Below are 22,122 nucleotides of genomic sequence, written 5' to 3'. Positions count from 1 at the left end.
GAGAAAAGTTATCCAAGCAAACAACACCCATAAAAAAGCTGGAGTGGCCATACTAATATCAGATAATGCAAACTTTATACTCAGGAAGGTTGTAAGGGACAAAGACGGACATTTTATATTAATCAAGGGGTACGTAGAGCAGGAAGAATTCACTCTCCTAAACATATATGCACCGAATGAGGGGCCAGCAAAATATTTAATACAACTGCTGACAAATCTGAAAAATAATATCAACAACAACACAATAATTGTGGGGGACCTAAACACGGCTTTGTCAACACTGGACAGGTCAACCAGACTGAAACCCAACAAGAATATACTAGACCTGAGGAGAGAAATGGAAGAAAGAGGCCTAGTGGATATATATAGGACACTCCATCCCCAGAAACCTGGATACACATTCTTCTCCAATGTACATGGGACATTCTCCAGGATAGACTACATGCTGGCACATAAAACATACCTCCATAAGATCAAGAGGATAGAAATTTTGCAGATTACCTTCGCTGACCACAAGGCTCTGAAATTATTTGTGAACTCCAAAGGGACTCAGAAGAAACACTTTAACACCTGAAAGTTAAACAGCCTCATGCTCAATAACCAGTGGGTCCGAGATGAAATCAAGGAGGAAATAAAAAGGTTCCTGGAAACAAATGACAATAAAGACACAAACTCTCAGAACTTATGGGACACAGCAAAAGCAGTACTGAGAGGAAAATTTATAGCTTTGCAAGCACACATCAGGAAGGAAGAAGGAGCTTACCTGAGTAGCTTAATGACACAGCTAATAGAACTAGAAAATGCTCAACAAAAGGACCCAAGAACAGGAAGACAGAAGGAAATAACAAAGCTGAGAGCAGAAATCAACGAAGTGGAAACTCAAAAAACAATCCGAAAGATCAACGAAAGCAGAAGTTGGTTCTTTGAAAAAATAAACAAGATTGATAGACCACTGGCAAACCTAACAAAGAAAGAGAGAGAGAGAAACTTGATAACTCGTATCAGGAATGAAAAAGGAGAGATCACTACTGATATGACAGAGATTCAAAGGGTAATCAGAAACTACTTTGAAAAACTCTACGCCACTAAAAATGAGAACCTGGAAGAAATGGATAAATTCTTGGACTCTTATAATCTTCCACGGTTGAAGGAAGAGGATGTAGCATATCTAAACACCCCCATCACCATTGATGAAATTAAAACAGTAATCAAATGTCTGCCGAAAAACAAAAGCCCAGGTCCAGATGGATTCACTAATGAATTCTATCAAACTTTCCAAGAGGAACTACTGCCAATCTTGGCAAGACTCTTTCATGAAATTGAACAAACAGAAACACTTCCAAATAGCTTTTATGAAGCCAACATCACCTTGATACCTAAACCAGACAGAGACGCTACCAAAAAAGAAAATTACAGACCAATATCACTGATGAATGCAGATGCAAAGATCCTCAACAAAATCCTGGCAAATAGGATTCAATGCCTCATTAAGAAGATCATCCACTACGATCAAGTAGGTTTCATCCCAGGAATGCAAGGCTGGTTTAACATCCGTAAATCTATCAACATAATACACAACATCAATAACAAGAAAAATAAAAACCACATGATCATATCAATAGATGCAGAGAAAGCATTTGATAAGGTCCAACACCCATTCTTGATCAAAACTCTCAGCAAGATGGGAATGGAGGGAACCTTTCTCAATATAGTGAAGGCCATCTACCACAAGCCAGTGGTAAATATTATCCTCAATGGAGAAAAACTGAAAGCCTTCCCTCTAAATTCTGGCACAAGACAAGGCTGTCCTCTCTCACCACTCCTATTCAACATAGCACTGGAAGTACTTGCTATAGCGATTAGGCAAGAAAAGGATATCAAGGGAATCCAGATAGGAAAGGAAGAAGTCAAGCTCTCACTGTTTGCAGATGACATGATACTCTACTTAGAAAACCCTAAAGACTCTATCAAAAAGCTTCTAGAAACAATAGACTCATATAGCAAGGTGGCAGGCTACAAAATTAACACACAAAAATCAATGGCCTTTCTATACACCAACAGTAATAAAGAAGAAATGGACATTAAGAAAACAACCCCATTCACAATAGTACCACACAAACTCAAATATCTTGGAATCAACTTGACTAAATATGTGAAGGACCTATACAAAGAAAACTATAAAACTCTGCTCCAAGAAATAAGAGAGGACACACGGAAATGGAAACACATACCCTGCTCATGGATTGGCAGGATTAACATCATCAAATGGCAATACTCCCCAAGGCATTATACAGATTTAATGCCATCCCTCTAAAGATACCCATGACATTCTTCAAAGAAGTGGATCAGACACTTTTGAAATTCATTTGGAACAATAAACACCCTCGAATAGCTAAAAGCAATCATTGGGAAAAAGAATATGGGAGGAATTACTTTTCCCAACTTTAAACTGTACTACAAAGCAACAGTTATCAAAACAGCATGGTATTGGAATAAGGATAGGTCCTCAGATCAGTGGAATAGGCTTGAATACTCAGAAAATGTTCCCCAGAGATACAACCATCTAATTTTTGATAAAGGAGCAGGAAATCCTAAATGGAGCAGGGAAAGCCTCTTCAACAAGTGGTGTTGGCACAATTGGATAGCCACTTGCAAAAAATTAAACTTAGACCCCCAGCTAACATCATGTACAAAGGTAAAATCCAAATGGATTAAAGACCTCGATATCAGCCCCAAAACCATAAGATATATAGAACAGCACATAGGCAAAACACTCCAGGACATTACAGGCATCTTCAAGGAGGGAAACTGCACTCTCCAAGCAAGTGAAAGCAGAGATTAACAGATGGGAATATATTAAGCTGAGAAGCTTCTGCACCTCAAAGGAAATAGTGCCCAGGATACAAGAGCCAACCCACTGAGTGGGAGAAACTATTCACCCAATACCCATCAGATAAGGGGCTAATCTCCAAAATATACAAGGCACTGACAGAACTTTACAAGAAAAAAACATCTAACCCCATCAAAAAATGGGGAGAAGAAATGAACAGACACTTTGACAAAGAAGAATACGCAATGGCCAAAAGACACATGAAAAAATGTTCCACATCACTAATCATCAGGGAGATGCAAATCAAAACAACGATGAGATACCACCTCACACCCCAGAGAATGGCACACATCACAAAGAATGAGAATAAACAGTGTTGGCGGGGATGTGGAGAGAAAGGAACTCTTATCCACTGCTGGTGGGAATGCTGTCTAGTTCAACCTTTATGGAAAGCGATATGGAGATTCCTCCAAAAACTGGAAATCGAGCTCCCATACGATCCAGCTATACCACTCCTAGGAATATACCCTAGGAACACAAAAAATACAATACAAAAACCCCTTCCTTACACCTATATTCATTGCAGCTCTATTTACCATAGCAAGACTCTGGAAACAACCAAGATGCCCTTCAACAGATGAATGGCTAAAGAAACTGTGGTACATATACACAATGGAATATTATGCAGCTGTCAGGAGAGATGAAGTCATGAAATTTTCCTATACATGGATGTACATGGAATCTATTATGCTGAGTGAAATAAGTCAGAGAGAGAGAGAAAAACGCAGAATGGTCTCACTCATCTATGGGTTTTAAGAAAAAATGAAAGACACCCTTGTAATAATAATTTTCAGACACAAAAGAGAAAAGAGCTGGAAGTTCCAGCTCACCTCAGGAAGCTCACCACAAAGAGTGATGAGTTTAGTTAGAGAAATAACTACATTTTGAACTGTCCTAATATTGAGAATGTATGAGGGAAATGTAGAGCCTGTTTAGGGTACAGGCGGGGGTTGGGTGGGGAGGAGGGTGATTTGGGACTTGGGTGATGGGAATGTTGCACTGGTGATGGGTGGTGTTCCTTTTATGACTGAAACCCAAACACAATCATGTATGTAATCAAGGTGTTTAAATAAAAAAAAATTAAAAAAAAAAAAAGTGTGACTTCCTGATTGTTTCTAGAGCAAGATTCAAGAATGAGTGAGGAAATGGGATACAAGAGGTAGGTAGGGGATACGAGAAATAGGTAGGTGATAAGCAATCACAAAGGTCAGGTGGCCAGCAGAAGGGAAAGAAAACAGTAAAGATTATGGGTAAAAGGTGATTTTTTGGGGTATGGAAAAAATATCACTTAGAGGCAGACTTAGTGAAAACTATGGCAGCACTTACTAATAAATGATGTTAATGTGAAGAGTATATAAGGTAAGTAAAAAAAATATCTTAAGTGACTAATGGCTTATTGAGGCATCAGACAAGTCTTTTATGAATCTGTTGAGTTCTCACAGAATCTGAGTTTTCTCTTGAGTGGTTTAAATAGGGGAAGAACTCTTTCTGAAAAAGGATAAGGAAAGAGGGTAATAAGATAGTATATTAAGGCCCAGAGAAATAGTACAAAAGGCAGAGAACTTGCCTTGCATGTAGCTGAACCAGGTTCAATTCTGGCACCCCAGTAAGTCCCCTTGATCCCTCAGGAGTAATAGATCCAGGAGTAAGCCTTAAGCACCACAGTGTGCCTCCCAAAAGAGTATAGTAAGAAGAGTAGTTGGGGTACAGACGTAAGTTTTAGGAAGTCAATTGTGTAAATTTTGTTGTTTTTCTTTCTTTTCTGTGTTCTAATCTGACCTAGAGTTACCTATGATAAACTGTCAGTCTCTGTAGCAGCTCTCTGCAATAATTCTTCCTTTCAATTTCTGCGGCCACTGTAATCCTCAAAAATCTTGAATCCATACCAGTGCAGCTACAGTGGTTAGCAATGGAATATTGAACCACACTGGTAAAGGAAGTATGAATTCTTCCTTAATAATGTAAGATATACTTATCTGACAGGGAAGATACAAAGACCACAAAGGTGTTTTTCCTAGAGTAAAGCTTATCTATTGCACTCCAGATGTGCTGCCCCCTGTGATTTCTCCAAATGTGAACAACTCAACTGCTTAATTTGTGATAATGAAGGACTGTGTTGGCATTCTCCCCTAAAAAAAAAAAAATGTAATAACTAGGCATCAGGAATGATTCCTGGGTACAGAGGCAGGAATAAGCCCTGAGTACAACCAGGTGTGGCTCAAACTTTCCTCAACCCCTCCCTATTTCCCCTTAAAAGAATGTAATACATCTTGAAAATGATGAACTCCAGTCTAGAGCCTATCTGTTTAGATTCCAGGTCCAAAGCCCTTTGCATTAAAAAAAAAAATTGATAACCATCTTAAATCTTTCCTTCTTTATTTATTTTTTGGGGGTCACACCCGGCAACACTCAGGGGTTACTCCTGGCTCCATGTTCAGAAATTGCTCCTGGCAGGCTCGGGGAACCATATGGGATGCCGGGATTCGAACCAATGACCTTCTGCATGAAAGGCAAACGCCTTACCTCCATGCTATCTCTCTGACCCCATCCTTTCATTCTTAATTCAAAATCTTGAGTGGTTTCATTTTCTTCTAAGATAGTCACAATTCCGTTGAATTTCAAGGACTTCCTTTAATTGACTTTTCTCTCTTTTCATCCTTTTTTCCATCATGCTCTTACCCACCTTACCCAGACTATACTCTCATTTCTGTCTAAAGCAGGGGTCCTCAAACTACAGCCTGAGGGTGGCCACACTGAGGACATTTCTTTGACCTACCAGATGTTTTTGCCACCACTGCTGGTACTGCTTAGTAGCTGATTGGTCTAGGCCACAGTGCGCATGTGTGGGATGTGTGCATGCACTCTTCAAGTCCTTTTCTCAGTCTCTCTAGACTCCTTCCCTCAGTCTCAGGCAAGGATCCTCAAACTGTGGCCTGCCAAAAGCAGCCCTATATTCCCACAGAAATACTGGTAAGATTGTTGACTTAACTTTACTTGCTCTTACTTTTAAATATTGTATTTGTTTCAGTTTTGTTATTTTTTACTTCGAAATTAGGTATGTTCAGTGTGTGTAGGAATTTGTTCATAGTTTATTTTAAACTATAGTGTGGCCCTCCAATTGTCTGAGAGACAGTGAACTGGTCCCCTGTTTAAAAACACTGAAGACCCCTGGTTTAAAGCTTCTTGGCAGATTTGTGAGTTGGAAGTTATTCTCACAACTGTATCTTTACTTGTAATATTCCATCACAAAGTCTTTCTCTTTTCCTCATTTTCCTGTACCCTGTTCCATTCTCAAGCATTCTAGGTTTATTTCAATCATATCCTTTGAAACAGCCATATTAGCTGTCTCATGATAAAATATGATGAAATTTTACATTCTCTTGAATTGCCTTCAAACTGACATCCTATGCAACAAAAAGTGCAAAGCAATTGTTTGCTTACTTAGACTTTTCCTATCACCAACTATTTGTTTTAAGAGGATTTTTAAAATATGCTTAACCTTATATCAAATACATGAGACTTCCTTCCATACTTGATAAGGGATAAAAGAAAGAATAATAGAATGGATAAGAAACACACACAAAAATTATTTTTGGATTTTGGGGGCCACACCAGTGAATCTCAGGGGTTAACTCATGGCTATGTGCTCCAGAAATCACTCCTAGCTTGGTGGACCATATGGGATTGCAGGGGGAATCAAACCTGGTCTGTCCTGGGTCAGCCGTGTGCAAGGCAAATGCCCCTACCACTGCGCCCCACCCCTGACCCAAGAACACAAAATATTTTAAAAGAAGCATAAAATATGAAGACTTTGAAATTATAATAAAATTGGTAGTCAAAATAAAAGGCTACCAGGGATAAAAATTTAAAAGGTAAAATTGGAAAGCAAATAAAATAAAAAAGCTGCAGAGTTCAGCATCATGTTCACTCATAGATTTTTTCTTTGAAAGGTACAGAAGAGATAGCACAGCAGTAGAGTGTTTGCCTTGCATGCAGCCAATTCAGACCAACAGTGGTTTGAATCCCAGCATCCCATATGGTCTACAGTGCCTTCCAGGAGTGATTTCTGAGCGCAAGCAGTAGAAACCCCTGAGCGCTGCCTGGAATGATCCAAAAACAAACAAAATAAATAACAAAAAAAAAACAACAATAAAACCAAAAAACATGAAATACTGAAGCTTTATATTTTTATTAAATATAAGTGCTCCTAGGTACTTCTGATTAGAAACACGAGTAAAAATTTCACCATGTTCATTTTGTTATGGTCATTATGCTTATTGTGTTCATTAATGCTTGCTTTATTTTTTTTAATTTGCATAAATCTTTATTTAAGCACCATGATTACAAGCATGTTTGTAGTTCGTTTCAGTCATAAACGAATACCCACCTTTACCAGAGCAACATTCCCACCACCAATGTCCTCCATCTTCCTCCTCTCCAACCCCCTGCCTGTATTCCAGACAGGCATTATACTTCTCTCATTCTGTAACATTGTCAAGCGAGTTTTAGTTAGTATTATTTCCCTAACAGCGTTCCCCACACTTTGTGGTGAGCTTCAATTTGTGAGCATATTGTAAATGAGGGGGCCGCTGATAGCATAGTGAGTAGGGTGTTTTCCTTGCATGCAATCTACCTGGGTTTGATACCCAGCATCCCAAATGGTCCTCCAAGCACGCCAGGAGTAATTTCTGAGCTCAGAGCCTGTAGTAAACCCTGAGCACTGACCAAAGTGGCCCCCAAACAAACAAATATATATCTATATGTATATAGATATATAGAGAGATATTTTTATATATTTATATCTCTATATATGAGAGCATTTAAAAACAAACAAAAACATTTTTTTCCTGAGGGAACATATAGATTTCCACCCTATGCCATGGTATAGCAAGGTGCTTGCCTTGCACGCAGCCAACTTGGGTTAGATTCCCGACAACCCATATGGTCCCTCAGTCCTGCCAACAGTAATTCCTGTGTGCAGAGCCAGCATTGATGACTGTGTTCCACCACCCTTGAGAAAAACAACCTGTCCCAGAAATCTGCATTATTACCCAAATTCAAAGAGTATGGTGTATTTTGACCACATCTTACATTTTTTGGATGCATGGACTATCAGTATGTAAAATCTAGTAAAAAGGATAATGTGATTCTTTTCTTTCTGACCCATTTGTATATAAGTACACATTTCCCTATATGTGAATACATATAGGTACATAGATGATTCAATATTAAAGTTACATTTAGGGCCAGAGAAATAGCACAGCGGTAGAGCATTTGCCTTGCAAGCAGACAATCTAGTAGAACCAGTGGTGGTTCGAATCCCGGCATCTCATATGGTTCCCTGTGCCTGCCAGGAGTGATTTCTGAGCAGAGAGCCAGGAGTAAGCGTTGAGCACTGCCAGGTGTGGCCCAAAAACCAAAACCAAAAAAAAAAAAAAAAAAAAAAAGTTACATATAATTTCAATCCACCTGGTTCATAGATTAATATTAAAAATTACATAGTATTTTAATCCAGCTGGTCCATATAAAAACTAAGATAAAATCCAATTTAACATGTACCTAGTTATTGCTAGGACTATCTGCTTCTATAAGTGGCAACACTTATACAAACCAAATCTCTTGTAATGACCAGTATACTGGCTTCAATTACCTACAGAGCCATAATGTGGGAAGGATTTAAAATAAAGAAATAGATGGTTTTACATACTATTTAATTTTCCTCCCAGATCACAACTGAAGAGCATAGCACATTAGTGGATAGTATGGACCTTTATTGAGGCTTATATTTCCCACCTGTATTTCTTTTTCTTTTTTCCAGCAAGTCTGTCTTTGTGCCAACTCCTAAATAACCATAAATTTTGTTCTTATAAATCTTAATGAATGCTTGGCCAAGATGCTGTAACTATTGGCTTCTACATTGGAGTATAAATGGAAAGGGGGAAAAAAATGTGCACTGTGAAAACTGGATAAAATGGAAAAAAGATCACAGCAAACCCAAAGTCGCAATTTGCCTTTAATGTGAAGGAGGCCTTGTTTTCACGGTGCGGCAGCTTTCAGGGTTTTAATCTCAAAGTGGCTGATCAATTTAAGGTAAGTGGCAGGCATTTGGCCTGGTTCCCAGGCTTTGCAATGCTGCTCTGAGAAAAGAAAGGATTCAGTCAGACACACAGACAACAGGCATCATCAGCGGCTCCCACATTCCAAGCATTTTAATACAGATTAGGTTGGCATGATTCTACTGTTTACTGAAATCTCCTAGGTGTTGCATTTTCCCTTCTCCTTGCTGTGGTTTATCCAAGATGGTTTTCTCAAGTCAAGACCTTCATATGCCAAATAGCTTGCAGGGCTGTAAAGGGAAAAAAGAGGTATGGGTCAAGACTTCTGATTAAAATGCTATTTCACTGCTCACTGCAAAATGTGAGACTTCAGACAACAGGTAATTGAGTACTGAACTTTTCGCCTAAGGCATACATTGAGAGAGGAACTATTTTACATGCATTCCTGTGTGTGTGTGTGTGTGTGTGTGTGTGTGTGTGTGTGTGTGTGTGTGTTGGGGGATAGCAGGAGAAATATAATTTCTTTAATAAGAACAAATTTAATTTAGCCAAAAATGTCCAATGAATTAATGGAGTTATTTGTGGTTTTCAGATTTTATAAACTTGAGCTTTACAAAATGTTGAGAATTTTTGCATCTCATGTAGTTTAATTTCAATTAACATTTTAACATCCTTATTTTTTGAAACACCTAATATTAAAAGAGCGTGACAAAATTTTACTACTATTTCATTTACTCAGCAAAAGTGAATTTTCTTCATCTGTTCATTCTCTAAACTAAGTTCAATAAATTATACCATTCAACTTAATAAATTTCAAAAGTATGTAAGATATACATTTCTGTAGAAATTCTGCATTTTTAAATATAATTTCAAACTTTTAAAAGTAATTTTGTCTTACTTTAACATATTAAACCCTTTTACTTTATCATCCACATAGCAGATTTCCTTTTTTCTTTTCAAAAGATGTTATCAAAATTAGCTAATAACTTTTTAAAATAAATCTTCAAGCTACTAATTTTTCAAATAAATGTGTAAATTATTACCTCTCTGTAGCCCAAGGCATTTTTACAACTCTCATATGATCATAGTACCGATAACTATTTCTTCCAAGATATCGTCATTGCAATTGAGTATTCTGAGTAATATTTTGTTACAAATGCTGGCTTAATAACAAATGCAATTATATAATGCATTTTCATTTCAGTTGTCAAGGTGTACTTTTTAAATAACATTTATTATTTGATTATGGGGTAAAATAGAGATGAAAAGCAGAAAGCAGACATCTTTCTACTGCGGCTGGATGTATCTTGTTGCTATGAAATCTTAGGATCTGCTTAAAGAGAACTAACCCAAGAGGCCAAATTGGCCTGCTGAGGGTGGTAGGGGAGGAAGATATAGTCCATGGGTCTCATTTGTGTTATTGAGCTATGGAATTAATAATCTTGGGGCTATCAAACTTGAGACCTTGTTGCTTCCTGGTTTGTGGGGGACACACTCCATGGTTCTAATGGTTGGGATAATTACTCATTCTTTTGTGCTCAGGGCTAACTCCCAGTGATCATATAGTGCTGGGAATCAAGCTTGGGACTCCCACTTGGAAGCACTCAGCCTGTTGAACTATTTCATCAGGAGAAACTTACTCTTATGCGACGATAGACTGCTACTCATTCATTCAACAATATTTGTTGAGTATATTGAAATGTCTCAGTTAACAAAATACACATGAGCCTTGCTCTTGTAGAACTCACATCCCAGCTGCGATAGAGACAATAAACTAAAAAACATAAATAAAATTCTGCATTGTGTTAGTAAGTGGGAAATTATGTAAGTAGACCACAATAGGGCTAGGGACATAATTCAGTGGTAGAGCATTAACCTTGCATATGTGAGAACCTGGGTTAAATTATTGGAATTGCAAAATAAAAGAAAAGAGCATGATAAAGAGAATCAGGTATATTGGTCAGGAGTGTTGGAATTTAGGAACAGGCTTTGGAATTGAATAAAGTAAAAGTTGGTTTGCTTCACTAAGGAAGACAAACATATACTTGAAAAAATTAAGGAGCTATTCCTTAAATGGATAGGAAGTATGGAAGAATTTCAGTGCATATTACAAAGAGAAAGTTTCTCTAAAATGCTGAATACTATATGACATTCTATAAAAATATAAAATTGTGAAGTCAATAAAGTATCAATGGAGAGTTAGGGAGCAGAGAGAAGTAATAATAGCAGGTAAGCACTTGACTTGCATGTTTCCACCCCAGATTTGCTTTCTGGTACCACATATGGTCCTCTGAGACCCATCAGGAGTCTGAGTTCAGAGCCAGCACAGCCAGGTGTGACACTTATATATGTAAAATCAGTTACTTCCTGCAGTTAGAGGGGAGGGAGGGATGAAGGTAAAAACATAAAGGGATTTTTTGTTAGGAAATATAGTATTTGTTTTACATAAAGCAAAAATGCTAAAAATATACTTTTTTATAAAATCTGTGCTTTTTAATATTTTAGGTAATATGGTTATAGTAGTTTTAATGTTTTGATATTTATTTCCACAGTTATTGCACCTCATAACCACCAAGTGCCAAGTACCAAGTACCCAGGTCCTTCCCTCCAGTGACCTATGTCACTGCTAGTTTACCTTTTCATTCACTCCACCATTAATTAGTAATTTGAGTTTTGTAATCCACGGTCAAGAATTTGTCCCTGTTTATGTCTATTTATGCCCTTGTTTGTTTGTTTATTTATTTGTATTATGAACCACCAATGAGTGAGATCATCTGGGATTTGTTCTTTGCTCTCTGACTTATTTAGCTTAACTGATACCCTCCAATTTCATCTATAATGCAGTAACCTGTAAGATTTCATCTTTTCCCTATTTTTTGTATTTGGAGGGGGCACACCCAGTGGTGCTCAGGGTTACCCAGCTCTGCACTTAGAAATCACTCCAGGAAAGCTTGTGGGACCATATGGAATGCCAAGGATCAGACCTGAGTCTGGTTCCATGTCCTAAATATTGTACTTAGAACAGCAATAAACAGATATGAATACTTCTCTCTGAATTAATGCGTTTTTGTATTTGGAAGGTATTTTCTAAATATGGGCTCACTGGGACAAATGGAAGCTCTATTCTTTCTCTTGAAAAACTCTTCATGGGCCAGAGAGATCGCATGGAGGTAAGGTGTTTGCCTTGCATGCAGAAGAATGGTGGTTCGAATCCCGGCATCCCATTTGGTCCCCCGAGCCTGCCAGGAGCGATTTCTGAGCATAAAGCCAGTAGTAACTCCTGAGCGCTGCCAGGTGTGACCCAAAAACAAACCAAAAAAAAAAAAAAACAAAAAACCTCTTTATACTGTTTACCACTGAGGTTGAATTGAACAACATTCCTACCAACAACAAATGAGTGGGCTCTTTGATCACCATCCCACCAACATTGTAGCTTCCAGTATTTTAGATATAAGTCATTCTCAGTATTTTAAAGTATATTATTGTTATTTCATTTGCATTTTCCTTATAATAATAAGTTACAAAGATTTTTTCATATGTCTATTGGTCATCCATATGTTCTTCTCAGTTAAGCATCTGTTTATATACTCTATCCATTTTTATCAGGGCTATTAAATATTTTATTATTGAGCTATGTGAGTACTTTATATAGGTCAGATATTAGCTCTTTATCTGATTGTGACTTACAAGTTGTGACTTACTAGGATGGTTTGTTCTTTTAGTTGAAGTTTCTTTGTGATACGAAATTTTGTTAAATGTGATGTAATCTCATCTGTTTGTTTGTTTGTTATTGCTATCTTTGCCAAGTAGAATAAAACCATTGACAATACCTTTGAGATTAATAACTTAAATATTTCTGCCTATATTTTCCACAATGTATTTTATGAATTCTGTTTTAATCTAAGGGCTTGAATTCATTTTAAGTTTTCTTATGGCATGAGATACAAATCAACTATAATTTTTTGCCAATATCATCCATTGGGAAATTTTTCTTTTTTTTTTTTTTTTTTTTTTTTGGTTTTTGGGTCACACCCGGCAGTGCTCAGGGATTATTCCTGGCTCCAGGCTCAGAAATTGCTCCTGGCAGGCACGGGGGACCATATGGGGCGCCGGGATTTGAACCAATGACCTCCTGCATGAAAGGCAAACGCCTTACCTCCATGCTATCTCTCCGGCCCCGGGAAGTTTTTCTCATGCTACATCATGCACCCAACTTCATTGTCATAGATTAACTGCTCATAAATATGAGGACTTAGCATATAGTACCACATAGTTTTTATTATAATGGCTTCAGAGTATAATTTAAAACTATAGGATGCAATACCTCCCACCATCTTTTATCCCGTCTATTCATGGAGTTTATGATTCTATTTATATTTTAGTAGAGTTTGTTCTTAGTAGGAAAGAATGTCTCTGAAATTTTTTATTTAAATGTCATTGAATTGATGCAATGCTTGGCATAAAATGGTCATTTTGACATTAATTATTCTAATGCAAGAACATGGAATATTTTTCCATTTCTTGGTATCCTTTTCTATTTCTTTCAAAAGTGACCTACAGTTTTTCAAGGTATAAGTCTTTCTAGGTATTTGATGTTTTGGGATACTATTTTCAATAGGATTGTCCTTTTTAGTTATTTTTCTCTAGTTCATAGGTTGAAATTGTGAAATCAATTTTAATATATTAGTTGTACAGCTTACTACTGTTGCAAATCATCCCTTGATGGGTTGACTGATGGAGGGATGGATGAGGTCTTTCCCCTCCAGCTCAGAGCACGCTTCTGCCACCCGGTTCAGCCAGCGGTTCTGAGGTGAAGCGGCAGGTAAACAGCTAGCAGACAGTCAGGCTTGTGGAAATATTAGCTTTATTTGGTGGACAAGACTGAAGCCCAAAGCCTCAGCATCAGTTCCAGCCAAAAAGCCCCCGCCTTCCACAGAGCCTTGTTTTTATCTCCCAGAATCAGGTATCATCCAATGGTGGGATCAGGTACCACCCAATGGTGGGAGCAGAATCAGGTACCACCCTTGGGTGGGAGCAGAATGCCAGGTCACACCCTAAGGTAGGGCACAATCACCAATCAGGGTAGGGTCAGTAACACTGAAATGTTTACAAACACAACAAATACTTACTGATTTATTGCTTCTAAGGTTACTTTATTAGCATCTTTATTATTTTCTATTATCAAAGCATCTGAAAATAATGATAGCTTAACTTATTTTCCAATTTGGAAGTATTTGATCTGTTTTATGACTGATTGTAATGGTAAGGAGTTACAAAATTACACTAAATGACAGTGAGGGAAGTGCCCATCATTATCTTGTGTGGGATCTTGGACATTCAATTTTGTTCCCATAGAACAGAAATCAGTGATACAGAAATCAAGAAATGGTTCAAAAGGCAAATGCTACCAGGAGCTTTTTTTCTTTAAGGATTGAACAATATTGACAAAACCTTACTTAGATCAGAAATAAAACAAGATAAAATTCAAATAAATAAATTCAGAGATGAAGAGAGAAAAATTACTACAGATACTCTTGAAATGTAATACATTATACGTGGTAACTATGAACAACTTTATGCCATTAAACTTCAGAAAATCAATACTTTTTTAGGATTCTATAACCTCTTGAATGAGAAGGAAGTAGAAAATCTGAACAAATCTAACCAAGGACATTAAAACAGTAATTTAAAAATCTCCCCAAGAACAAAAACCCAGATGTAATAGAGTTTACCTGTGATTTCTACCAAAACTTCAAAGACTTACCTATGTTCATCAAGCTCGTTGTCAATGCTGAAATAGGAATCCCTTCTAACAATTTATATGAAATAAATTTCAGGCTAGTAAAAAGCAGACAAATATTTTAAAATAAAATCTATGGTCATTATCCCTGGTGAATATTATTGTGAATTACATATTATTTCTCAACAAAATCTTAGTGAACTAAAATCAACAATGTATGAAAAGGAATTATATACCATGATCATGTGGAATTCATATTAGGAAAGCCAGGATGGGTCAATATAAAATTAAAGTAATATACTATATCTTGCAGAATGTGTTGAAAGCCATGGACTCCCACGACAGTGTTTACTATAAGGAGATTTTAGTGTCTTAATTTTAATATGTCTACAATAACTCTTTAACTTTTTTTTGTTCACAATGGTTCTTGGAGATATAGGTTGATCACCCTAATTTTACAGTACAGTGCTATATCATATTAGACTCCAAATACAGTTCTCATTATGGCAATGTCTTGACAAAATAATTTATCCATTTTCCACTTGACAATGATCTAATGTTCATGTCCACAGATACCATTGGAGTAGGAAACTGTACACTATAGACTCTTGCTACAGCATTCATTCATTGAGTATGTTTTTGCATTTTTTTCAATTCAAGCTAATTTACTATTATAACACAAAAGGCACATTTTCAGTTTGCTTTCAGGAAATGAACCTGGATGCTCGAGATCTGGTAGATGATATTTCATCTTACAGTGTTCTTTCAGTGCTCGTTACCATATTGCTTAGAATTTCAGACTTGAAAATTATGACTGTTCTAAGAATGCTCCATGCATAATCTAACCCCAGAATCATTTCTTCAGCAAAGTTTACCCTCACCAATGATGATTCTCACAAATGAGAATTTTTAAGACAGTAAAAGTATATACCACATGACACCAAAATAAATGTACCACTTTGGAAGGCAATGTTAATAAAGGGAATGATATGTACACGTCAACCTAGAGAGTAAGTATAAAATCTCTTTTAACTTTCTCCCTGAGCTATTCTGTGAATGTAATATATATAAAATGTACATATCTATATGTAAATATACATTCTTTTATATAAATTATTTATACATTTCCAGTTTATAAAAGAAAGATAAGTTCAATCTAACTACCATGGTAAAATCTTTCTGTGCTGGTGTGCTTGTAAAACAGGCACAATAAGAATACTCACCTCATAAGAATCTCACAGGTTCTTGTGATTAAGTAGCATAGTGCTTAGATATAAAGCATGTAGCCATGAAGTCAGCACTTGATATATTAGCTGTGTATATTTCTATATCTGTTTGTATCTAATTCTCATTGGGGAGGTTTATATGAGGTTATTTCACAGTACTGATATCAATATAAAATGTATGTATACTGTTGATTTTTAGATATAAATTATAGAGTGTTGTTATGGATTTGGGAAGGTAGAGCACTATGTTTTCATCTGTGTGGTTTACATGTCTGATTGTATATGCACATTTTATGGCATTATGCTCTCAGTTATATAATTGAAAAGTCTATCATAATTATATATATAAATTACCTTATTTAATGGCTATGTATGACACGTTGATCATAATGCATTTTTGTTTCCAGGTAAATGGGAGTAAAATTATTTTAAGAAAAAGAAAAAGAAAGAAGAAGGAAGGAAGGAAGGAAGGAAGGAAGGAAGGAAGGAAGGAAGGAAGGAAGGAAGGAAGGAAGGAAGAGAAGGAAGGAAGGAAGGAAGGAAGGAAGAAGAAGGAAGGAAGAAGGAAGAAGGAAGGAAGAAGGAAGGAAGGAAGAAGAAGGAAGAAGGAAGGAAGGAAGGAAGGAAGGAAGGAAGGATAGAAGGAAAAGGGAGGAGAGGGAGGAAGGAAAAGGGAGGGAGGGAGGAAGGAAAATAAAGAGTATAGCAACAAGAAAATTTGTGAAAATTATTGCATCTCACAATGAGTCATTAAGTCATTGTCAGAAGGTTTACTAAGCTGTTGTTGCTAATTGATCTTTCTGTTACTTTAGTTTCTGAACATTAGGTGACTTCAAATACACACTGGCATCTAAATTGGTGTGTGTTCCTATTGAGATATCAGTATTTTTAAATTGGAATTTTTGTATGTGGCTGTACAGTCCAGGAATTCCAAGCACTGTGGCTGATACTGTGGCTTTCGTGAGGTGTTATTTCAGCTACAAGTCTTTGGAAAGTATGAGAAAGTGGGAGGAAATTATCTGTACTCACTTCAAATAGGTCCTAATGATGTCAACCCAAATAGTGGCATATGTGAAATTTTGGTTGGTTTTCTGTCTTCAGAGAGTCATAGTAGAGTGGTGAATCTGGGTCATTAGCAAAGCGGTGATTGTGGGTGGGTGGTGGGTAAAGTTGGCATGGCGTCAGTAGAGCAGGGACTTGTCCCACCTCTCTTGAGATTGCCAGCTTTAGTACATGGCAGGTTCACCTATAATTTTTCTTTTTTTTTTTTTTTCAATTTTAGTTCAGTTTATTTATGCTGCAATATAGTATGGGTTTTTTTTAATGTATTTTTATTTAAACACCTTGATTACATACATGATTGTGTTGTTTGGGTTTCAGTCATGTAAAGAACACCACCCATCATCACTGCAACATTCCTATCACCAATGTCCCAAGTCTCCCTGCTCCTCACCCAACCCCCGCCTGTACTCTAGACAGGCTTTCTATTTTCTTCATACATTCTCATATTAGGATAGTTCGAAATGTAGTTATTTCTCTAACTAAACTCATCCCTGTTTGTGGTGAGCTTCATGAGGTGAGCTGTAACTTCCAGTCCTTCTCTCTTTTGTGTCTGAAAATTATTATTGCAAGAATGTCTTTCATTTTTCTTAAAACCCATAGATGAGTGAGACCATTCTGTGTTTTTCTCTCTCTCTGACTTATTTCACTCAGCATAATAGATTCTATGTACATCCATGTATAGGAAAATTTCATGACTTCATCTCTTCTGACAGCTGTGTAATATTCCATTGTGTATATGCACCAGTTTCTTTAGCCATTCATCTGTTGAAGGGCACCTATAACTTTTCACGACTTGGTTTATATCTCTTTCGAGAATGGAGCTGGCCTGTTATAGACTTGGCCACTGCATTAGGGGCATGATTTTGGATCTATCATAATATTTTTTGTGGTTTTTGGGTCACACCAGTGCCAGGGGTTTTTCCTGGCTCTGTGCTCAGAAATTTCTTCTGGCAGGCACGGGGACCATATGGGATGCCGGAATTCGAACAGATGACCTTCTGCATGAAAGGTAAATGCCTTACCTCCATGCTATCTCTCCGGCCCCTCTATCATAATTTTTATTTCTTCTCTTTATTCCACATCCATTTTATCACTGAATTCAAAGATGACAGTTAAGTTTCATTAAAAATAATAAAGCTGGGGTGCTGGAACAATAGCACAGCAGGTATGGCATTTGCCTTGCATGCTGGTAACCTGGATTTGGCCCCCCGCAACTCATAGGGTTCCTCGAGACTGCCAGGAGTAATTTCTGAGTGCAGAGCCAGGTGTAGCACTTGAGTTCCACCGAGTGTAGCCCCAAAACAATAAATAAATAATAATAAATAAAACTGTGGGTCAGAAAAATAGTACAGAAGTTAAGGCATATGCTTTGTATGCAGCTAATCCCAGTTTGATCCCCAATACCACATTGACTTCTGATCAGAGTGTAACCTCAGAAGTTCCTGAGAACCTCTTCTTCTAGTTCCTGGAGGCCCCAGCACCACTTGGGTAGCTCAGGGAATCACCAGTCCCATTAGACCTCAATAACATTACATCCTGGAGACCTTGTGATAAAATGGGAGGGACTCCCAGATCTTTTAATTCTTTTAAGTCTTTTAAAAAGCAATCCCCCCCATACGTAGCCTTAAAAGGTTAAATATTTAACAAGTTCTATGACGATAAGTAAAATCATTTAGCCTCTCAGTGTTTTAATTTCTCACCTTCAAATAGTTAGAACACTAATTAGGGTTCGAACATGGTTCTTGACCAGGTTAGATTGATGAATCTGCATCTTACTTTGTAGTGTTCCTGCAATCTACATTTTAGGAAGTAATAATAAGAGCAAGAGCAGATGTAACTCTCTGGTATCGGTAATGTTCATTACCTTACATTGTGTGGTGGCAATCAAGTTATAAGCTTAAGATTTTGCCCTATTCAGCTCACACATTAAATTTAAATTAAATAATTAAAATAGAAGATATGTGGTGTGCCTGAATTAATCAACCATAATTTAAAGGATTTAGCCATAAAATTTTCTGTTGGTTTTAATTCTGTTATTGTCATTAGAGGAAATTGCTTCTTTTACAGTCATTTAGAAGTAATCACTATGCTTATACCTTGAAACTAACATATAATGAATGAGCTCTGATTTTAGAGACTCCAAGCCATCCTACCTAAAGATAAGAAAATGGTGAGGTATCTCCTTTTACCTCCTACCAAGATTCACTTTTAGGGACCAGAAAGATAGCTCAGGGGTTGAGACTCTTACCTAGCACGTGGCCAACCCTATTTTGACCATATATTAATTACTACCTTGGGTCATTCCTAAGCACAGAGTCAGGAATCACCCCTGAGAACTCTCCCACCAAAAAAATTTACTCTTTCCATAGACAGTCCAATGTCCTTTTCTGTGACCTACCAATTATATATATATATATAGTTTTCTTGGGCTACAACTGGTGGCGCCCAGGAGTTACTCCTAGCTCTGTGCTCATAAATTACTCCTGGCAGGCTTGGGGGACTATATGGAATGCCAGGAATCAAACCTGGGTCTGTCCTGGGTCGGCAGCATATAAAGCAAACACTTCATTATCAGTAAAATGCAAGTCAAAACAACAATGAATTATCACCTCAGACCAATGAGAATAGTCTGTATCAAAATGTCTGGAAACAAGATGTTGAGAAAGTGAAAAGGAAAAAACTCTCATTCACAGCTGTTGGGACTGTTAGTTGAGCCTCCTTGGAAAACAAATTAGAGGCTGCTCAAAAAATTAAAGTTAGAGCTTCCAAGTGACTCTACATTTCCACTTTTGAACTTCTACCCCCAGAATAGATAAACATGCATTTGAAAGGCCATATACACACATGCTAATTGCAGCATTATTTACAATAACCAAGATCAGGAAACAACCCAGTGCCCAACACCAGATGAGAACATGAAGAAATTATGCTACTTGATCCACAGAATCCCTCCAGAAGTGAATTCTTATCACAGATCCAAGAGGAAATCGGGAAGGATAGAAAGGAAGGAAGGACTGGGGAAGGGGGGGAGGGAGGGAGGGAGGAAGGAAGGAAGGATGGAAGAGGAAGGAAGGAAGGAAGGAAGGAAGGAAGGAAGGAAGGAAGGAAGGAAGGAAGGGAAGGAAGGAAAAATGGAAGGAGGAAAGAAAGGAAGGAGGAAGGAAAGAAGAGAAGAAGCAAAGAAAGGGAAGGAAGGAAAAAGGAAGGAGGGAGGGAAAAGGAAAGGAGGAAGGAAGGAAGAAGGATGGAAAGGAAGGAAGGAAGGAAGGAAGGAAGGAAGGAAGGAAGGGAAGGAAGGAAAAATGGAAGGAGGAAAGAAAGGAAGGAGGAAGGAAAAAGGGGGAAGAAGCAAAGAAAGGGAAGGAAGGAAAAAGGAAGGAGGAGGGAGAAAAGGAATAAGGAGGGAAGGAAGGAAAGAGGGAAGAAAATAGGGAAAGAAGGAAGGAAGGAGGAAGGAAGGAGGGAAGAAAGGAGGGAAGGAAGGGAGGAGCAGAAAGGAAGGAAGAAAAAAAGGAAAGAAGGAGGGAGGGAGGAGGGGAGGGAAGGAGGAATGGAGGAGGGAGGGAGGAAGGGAAGGAGGAGGGAGGAAAGAAGGAAGGAGGGAGGAAAGAAGGAGTGAGGGAAGAAGAAGGCAGGGAAGGGAGGAGAAGAAGAAAAAGGAGGAGGAAGAAAAGGAAGGAGAGGAAGGAAAAAGAAGAGGAGGAGAGAGGGGAGGAGGAAGAAGATAAAGGAAGAAAGGAGGGAGGGAGGAAAAAAAGGAGAGAAGGAAGGAAAGGAGAAAGGAAGAAAGGAAGGGAGGGAGGTCAGAGGAAGGAAGGGAGGAGGGAGGAAGGAAGAAAGGGAGGGAGGGAGGAGGAAGGGAGGAAGGAAGGAAGGGAGGGAGGAAGGAAGGAAAGAGGAAAGAGAAGGAGGGAGGAAAGAAGGAAGAGAGGGAGAAAGGGAGGAAGGAAGGGAAAGAGGGAGGAAGGAAGGAAGGAAGGAAGGAAGGAAGGAAGGAAGGAAGGAAGGAAGGAAGGAAGGAGCGAGCAAAGGGAAGGAGAAAGGAGGGAAGGAAGGATGGGAGAGTAGTGAAGAAAGTAGGGAAGGTAGGAAGGAGGGAGGAAAGGAAGAAGGAAGGGAAGGAGAGAGGGAATTAGCAGTGAAAAGTATGTTTCCTTCCATCAGCCCTATCAGCAGTGATAGTCACCAAACAAACTGCCCCAAATAAAGATATTAGTAAAAAAAAAAATACAAAAAATAAAAACAACTGTCTCTGCTCTGCTGGAGCTTGCTATATCTTCTGTCATTTTTTGTACCTTCAAGGGTGATTCTCAGTTTCTACACTTACATAATTAGAGCATCAGAATTCTTACCCAAGACCAAAAAACAGAATGAAATGTGCCTGTTTCTTAAATTCACCAAGTCTCGCAAGGCCAGCAAGGATTTGAACCATTTGGTTGGTTCCCAACCCCCAGGATTCAACTTTGAAAGGAGGCTTCCAACTAGGTCCTGAAATCACTAAGTGCTTTAACAAAGACAACCAGAGAATTTCTGATGTAACAGCTCGTTAAGAACTGTCGCACCAAAAAAAAAAAAAAAAAGAACTGTCGCACCATGTGGGGCCATGTGGCTGGGTGCTGACTCAGAGGTATGGTGGAAAATCACCAAGACCACATCCTGCCCCTCCCTGATTTTTCCCCTGGGAAGCTACCCCTCAGTCATCTTGCTGAGATCTCCACCCAAAAGCAGGACTCAGTGTATTTGTAGCAAATGTCCCTTTTTCCAGGAACATTTGGCCCAGGCTTTTAGTGGCATCTATGTGTCAAGTTGACGATGACTAAGTGTGAAACTGATTGTCATGAAGATTCAGGGCTTGATTTAAGGCTACCTATTATACTTTTCACTGAGTATTAGTCGAACAGACTAATACCTAACACCACCACAATTTTTTTAAACTTATTTCAAAACTGAAAGATAAAAATTTAATGTAAGTACAGAATGCAAGCAACAAACCAACTTAGGAGAACATGTTCTTTGAGAATCGTGTGCTCAACATATTTTTTATTCATCATAGCTAATGACTAAGCAAGCATTTTATTCTGCCCTGATGTGTCTTAGACAGGACATGTAGAATGTATTAAATAAAGAGGAGAGCAAAAGGTCAAAAAG

The 22,122-nt window shown here is 38.0% G+C and overlaps 1 non-coding gene across 1 annotated transcript; it reads left to right on the top strand.

Annotated features, from left to right (window-relative positions):
* Positions 1 to 4,858: 4,858 nt before the first annotated feature.
* Positions 4,859 to 5,022, top strand: LOC126033453 (U1 spliceosomal RNA). Its single transcript, XR_007504452.1, has one exon. It is a non-coding gene; the product is annotated as a U1 spliceosomal RNA (small nuclear RNA).
* Positions 5,023 to 22,122: the final 17,100 nt, after the last annotated feature.

Source organism: Suncus etruscus, chromosome 1 (genome assembly GCF_024139225.1).
Source record: "Suncus etruscus isolate mSunEtr1 chromosome 1, mSunEtr1.pri.cur, whole genome shotgun sequence".
NCBI lineage: Eukaryota > Metazoa > Chordata > Mammalia > Eulipotyphla > Soricidae > Suncus > Suncus etruscus.
The sequence above is the reverse complement of the archived record's forward strand: the minus strand, read 5'-3'. Positions and strand labels throughout refer to the sequence as shown.